Raw genomic sequence first — 6,661 nt, forward strand, 5'->3', positions numbered from 1 at the left:
TGACAAAATACAACAAAACGACAAAAAAATGAAATAAAGATACCAGAAATAATGTCCCCTATCAACTGGCAGTATCTGTTTGATGGGCAGCAGGCTCTAGCCCTACAAGTTTATGTCATGGAGCAGGAATGTTGTAACTTCTCTTATTAGGTCAAGAGTTTACAAAGAAGTCTTTTTCCTGTGCTCCTTAGTGAGATTCATAAATTACAATGAAGGAGGAACTAAGTGGTGTTGCTGCTGATAAGAAAAAATATGCTGGAATGAATACATGTCTACGGTGCTGAAAAATATTTGGAGGTTGTATCATTCTAATAAGATGTAAATTATTACTGCAAAAGTCAACATTTCAGAGGAAGACAAAGCTCATCTTTTATACAATCCAATCTGAGCAGGCTATTTAAATAATTTCACATTTCACTTGACTTCACAAATACTGAAGCCAAAATTAGAGATAATAAAAATAAAGCTACTTCTAGATATCAAAATACTCTGTACTGTAAAGCCAAGCAGATTTCAAGTTGGCATCTACTGTATAAACAGGAGGATAGTTCGTATTTTAGTAATATATAGTGAACCTTGAAAAGCCAAACTACTCTTAGAGATTTCAAAGGACAAGATTTCTTTTTACCATTTTAGCCTATAGAAAGAAAAAGTAAATAACTCAAGTCCTCAGTTGTTTCATTTTTTTATGGCTAACTGAAAAGATGATGACAAACAGAACGCTATCAAGGCTACTATGGTCTTTTCTACAGGCATAGATATTTATCACTACTGATGCTCCATGGCTTAAAAATATAGGCGCTCCCCTGCTTAAGGACACCCGACTTACAGACGACCCCTAGTTACAGATGGACCCCTCTGCCCTCTGTGACCTCTGGTGAAGCTCTCTGGATGCTTTACTTTAGTCCTAGGCTGCAATGATCAGCTGTAAGGGGTCTGTATTGAAGCTTTATTGATAATCCTTGGTCCCATTACAGCAAACAATTTTGAAAATCCAATTGTCACTGGGACAAAAAAATTTTTTGTCTGGAGCTTCAATGATTAAGTATACAGTTCCGACTTACATACAAATTCAGCTTAAGTACAAACCCAAGGAACCTATCTTGTACATAACCCAAGGACTGCCTGTATACCTAAAAGAGATTACCTAAATCTTTTATACCAAATATACTATGCACTGGAAGCATATAAAAAATTATTACATTCAAAATGGAAAAAAGTCAAACATTTGTTTCTGATTGAGGTTGTCTATGTTCAATGTGGTCCTAACTATAAATATCAGGAAAATAGTAACAGTGCTGGAAAGGTTCTTATCATTACATGTAGGCTTTAATCGGGTTTATCTAGAACAGTGATGAGCTAGAGACTAAGTGTTTAAACTACAACCAAAATCCACTTATTTCCCGTAAAGTGCCAACACAGAATTTTAGGCAGTAACTTATTTCTACCTTTACTTCTTTCAATTTTATCAGCTGCCTGAAGCCACCAATACAGTTGAAAGAAGGAGGGAAAATTCAGACTATCATTGTAGCTTCTCTCCAGGTCCTCTCTGTACAGGAAGAATGGTAAAGTTCAGCAGAATGACCTCCAAAGATAATGCTGTTCTTTCAAAGCCTTCTCACTTTTCCTGCAGTTCTAAACGGCCAATGAAGTGTTGAATAGCACACTGATTGCAGCATCTCTTAAGCTGCCTGGGACTGCAGGAAGATTCCAGTATGTGGTGAACTCTTTCCTGGGGCAATGGCCCGAGTGCCCGTAGAAAGGGCTCTGAGTGCCACCACTGGCACCCGTGCCACAGGTTCGCCACCACTGATCTAGAGGCTTCATAGCATGCCAAACATACTTTTTGAATAGCCAGTGACCACTATGGCTGGATAAAGATCTGAAAAGCAAACGACTACTTCATCCTAGTGATAATAACAGCTGTCATAGATATCAGCAAATAAAGTGGTTCATCTCAAATGTTAAAGCACCCCCCTGCTGTGACTTCATTTTTTCATAGTGGAAAGAAGAGTTGTATGTGCAAAAGAAAAAAAGAGATTTGCAGTAAATGATGAAAAGTATAGTGACAACAAAAAGGGAGGAGCAGAATAAATGTGATCACTTATTTCATTTATAGTTACATGAAACTGGCCATCAGAATACTCTGGCAGTGCTTATCTCTAAGCTGAACAGAAGTATAGGAAAGTAACACGTGTTTTATTACCCCTGCCAATAGATAGGCTACATCATCCGACCAAATCATCAGTAAATGTATTTTGGCATTTTTACTCTTCCCCACAGTGTACACACTGATCTTGCTTCCACTTTACCACTTTCTGTCACACTTGCTCACACTATCCATCATTCATTGAGACAATGTCAATAACAATCACTATCAATCATTTTCACACTCACTTTTACACAAGTACTGTTGCTATCACTCTTACTCCTCATATTTTTCACATTTGTGCTAGCCTTTGTTTTGCAGCAAATGCACATCCCCATGTATTTCTATGGTTTCCTCAGCCTTTGTATGACCCTAGAGCCCCTTAGAAAATTCAGGCATGTCCTATTTTGGCCATGTTTGCAGCTATGCCCTCCATTGGATAGTATCTTGGAATGTGAAAAATACAGATACAATTATCATCTGTGTGCCGTCCGTATTTGTGGATCAGTTGCTAGAGAATTATAACACAATCATGTTCTAGCCTAGGGACAAACTACAGACATCATCTTCCTGGCTTTTTTTTTACAGATATTCAAAAAGAGATGGATGACATGCTGACAATTTTGTGGACATACTTTGAAACTTTGAAAATACTGAAGACACATAGGCTGGCGTTTATGAATTTGGTTGCAGGGTGGCGTAGGAAGTGTGATACAATTTGCAGTGTGATGTAAGTTTGTAAGATTGATTGAATTGGTGCACAAACAAAAAGGTTTAGAACTGTCTCCCCATTCATGAAGGTGAACTAGAACTCCCTAGATCAGCTTTTAGCCGCTCTCATTGTGCGCCAATAATTGCACCACAAAATGAATCCAAAAAATAGAAGTCCCAGAAAAATCTTGGATTCACAAGCGGCGCCACAATTTTGCACCCAAAAAAAGAACTAGTCGTGAGTGCTAGAAAAGCACCAATATTAATAAGTAATTGACAGCTAAATGAAGAACGGATCTTGTTTCGAGGGGGCACACGCTAGCATGTAAGAATGCTTGGGTTATAACCCACTAAACCCATGTGGTTGTTTTTTTTAAAAAGGTATATGATACACAAAAACATTGTATTACATAGAATTAGTGATGGGCGAATCGATTCTAACAAAGTGGAATTCGTTTAGAATTTCAGGAGTACTTTGGTTCTGCACGAATTCGACGTTTACGTTGATTCGCGGGAACAAATTTTTTTCCCCCTTTATTAGCAAAACATGTTACATGAAGCAGAGAACTCTGGGAAGAAGAAAGTAACACCCTCGGTCACATGTGCAGACGTGTAAGCCAATCAGCGACCGACAGGTTTATGTCATGTCAAAGCCCTATACAAGCAGATGGCCATTTGCAATCCTGTCATTTCACACTGCATGTGCCTTCTCTACCATCTGTCTGCTTGTCCTCAGTAGCTGATGGAGTGATTTTTTCTCAAAGTCCAGGGTGTCAGTTTTTGGGGTTCTGTATTTCCCAAATTTCAGAACTTGGTTCTGTAATGTGGAGAGACTGACCTTTGTCAAGATGAATCAGGCGTGGATCGGCCAGGATTTTAACACCCCATTGCCTTATGCATCAGATTCGATCAGCCATGACGCTTCCCCCAAATGTTGAGAAATGAGTCTGGATTCTAACTACCTGCCTCAGCCACTATTCTGATGCTGCCAACTGCCTGATGCCACACATCTGCTGCCAGTTGTTCAATCTGCCTTCCACCATCTTTACCAGGGACTGGAGTTGTCACCCACCTCTGCACTCTGTCATTGTGCTACTTTCTGACCTCCTGCTGCTGCTGCCGGCACCTCCACACTTGTGCCACTCTGTGGCCTACCATGTTGCTGCCTCCACCAGAATTTGTCATTGTGCCACTCTCTGGCCTCATCCTGCTACTGCCAGCACCTCCACACCTCTGTCACTGCGCCACACTGTGGCCCACCATGTTGCTGCCACCACCAGAATTTGTCATTGTGCCACTCTTTAACAGAACAGGTTCTGTCGTAATCTATGGAATCATCTGATGTCAGTGTAAAAATAGTGCACTCTTTGATGTTATAGTGGGATCTTGGCCCTTAGTTCAGTCCTTTTGACCTGGCACAGACGTTAGCTTGTCAGGCTGCGTTCCCGCTTATTTAGTCAAGTTGGCCCCTGTAAGTGCCCTTGGAATTGAAGAGTGAAGCGATTCTAAGAGTGGTGGCTGTCATGTGTGTTGTATACTAAAACACAGCATTGTTTGAAGACCAAACCACGCTCCCAATGCATATTTGAGCATGGCACAACATTCTACAACACCCTACAGGCTTTCTGCAGCCACGAAATACCTGATTTTTAATGTCAACATGAGTCAACATGATTTGATTCGGTTTGAATGAAATTTTGTCTGAAAATTTGGTGAATCTAATTTTTGTAAAATTTACCCATCTCTACATGGAATAAACGTCACCTTCACTCTTTTGGAACCTGGAGTGCTGCCTACAATGTTCAACTATCTAGCTATCTCATATCTATCTATATAACTATACATCTTCTATCAATCTCTAAATCCATCTATTTCTATCTATAGAAGATAACAGCAACTTGTATTACAACATGTAAATTCCTTAAAGGGAAGATTTCACCTCCACTACCCCTACAAAACCACACAAAGTACCTGGTCTTACAAAAGGTGTGTTTATATATTCTCAATATTATAGCATGCCTGTAAAAAACACTTTTATTCATCCCCTCTGTCTTGCTAAGATGCATCAAGGAGGTGGAGCAGAAGTCAAGCAACCCCGCCTCCTGACAGCTGTTTGCACTCCCCACCCTCCCCTATAATCAATGTCATTCTCTTGCTCACCAGAGTACTTGCACATGCAAGCAAGACAGTCACTCTTACAGGAGTGTGGGTAGTGCAAACATCCTTCATGAGGTGGGGTTTCTTGACTTCTCCTCCACCTCCTTGACTGCATCTTAGCAAGGAGAGAAGATCAATAAAACTGCTGTTTTTTACAGGCATTCTACAATGTGGAGAAACTATAAAAACACATTTTGCCGCACCAGGTACAATTTTTTTAGGTAACGGAGGTGACAGGCTCCCTTTAAGCCAAGACCTAAAAATAATGAAAACAAAAAAACAACGGCTACATTGTAAATATGTGTTCAACATAAGCTGAATACATCTTTGAAATAAAACATTGGAGTGCAGTTAATCTATATCTTTCTATTTATTTACCTTTGCTATATATTTTCTCTTTCTCCATATATTTACTAATCTATCTATCCTTATGCCCTTCAGGCACTGTAGAATGGAAATTAAGACGTATACATCTATTTTTCCCTGAGTAGTTCAGTTCTTTGCTGTGTGAAGTTTGATATAGGTTAGAAATTCATGGAAGGGAGGAATGGAATGCATCTGCAAGTGGGAGTCCCATTCTGTCATCCGTCTTTGCTGCATGTTCACTCAAAGAAGAGGGAGGCTCTGGGAGACAGGGCAGACTCTCCCTCCCTGTCTCCTGCATTAATCTAAATGCCAAAAATCAGACTTTGTGGAATGCAGAGACATTAATGAAAGTACTAGAGTCTAATTCCATATGGCATTACATTATCCCCCAGGTGGTACTTAGCAGACACCCAAAACATTTTCATAGCCTGTAGGTTAAAGCTTGACATCAGGGTGTTTTGGAGGAGTATTGTGAATTACAGTGAATATATTACAGAGAACAGTGAAAGTCAAGTTTATCTCATTGGTACATAACCAGAGAAACCGCATTTGTACGCTGGACAAGATAACGTGTGGAAAAACATTTAGTATCCTTTGTATTCTTGCTCTGATGTGTCGCAGGTTTATTATACTGTACATTATCATCTTTAATTTCTCGCTCTGTCTATCAAGACTTGAAAATCTTTCAAGAGATACAAAATTATACAATGTAATCAGAGTACATTCTTGTCATACAGTCATTTTAACAGTTGCCGTCATCTCAAAATACCCTAATTATAAACTAGTCTAAAATTAGACACTTGTGTCCTCTTTGGGGTTGAAATTAAAATTCAAGGGAGTTTACTGTGTAGGAATCAATTTATTGCTCTTCCAAAGAAAATAATTATAATAGGCTTTTGACATGTTGCAAATTAATTCTGAGCAATTTCAAGACTTTTTATTTACAGATTAATAATGGTAGGTTGTCGAGCTCAAGGATACAAAAATGAATGTGCCTAAAATGTGTGCTATATGTAATCTGCAGCTTTCTAAATTTGTATGGAATAAAAGTAAAAATACATTAAGGAAACTATTAATATAAGGATGATTTTGAACTGCAAATATATTTTTTCACATAAGTGTACCTGAATGTAAAATCGGTACCAGGCAAGACTACCATAGGCCCTGAGCTGTATTATTATTATATCCCCTTCACTACAATACACTTTCTACATATGGTAAAGAATCACGTTCCTAGGGAATGGAGCATGTATCTCTTCCGCTTGCTTTCAATATGCA

This window comes from Engystomops pustulosus, chromosome 1 (assembly GCF_040894005.1).
Source record: "Engystomops pustulosus chromosome 1, aEngPut4.maternal, whole genome shotgun sequence".
Classification (NCBI taxonomy): domain Eukaryota; kingdom Metazoa; phylum Chordata; class Amphibia; order Anura; family Leptodactylidae; genus Engystomops; species Engystomops pustulosus.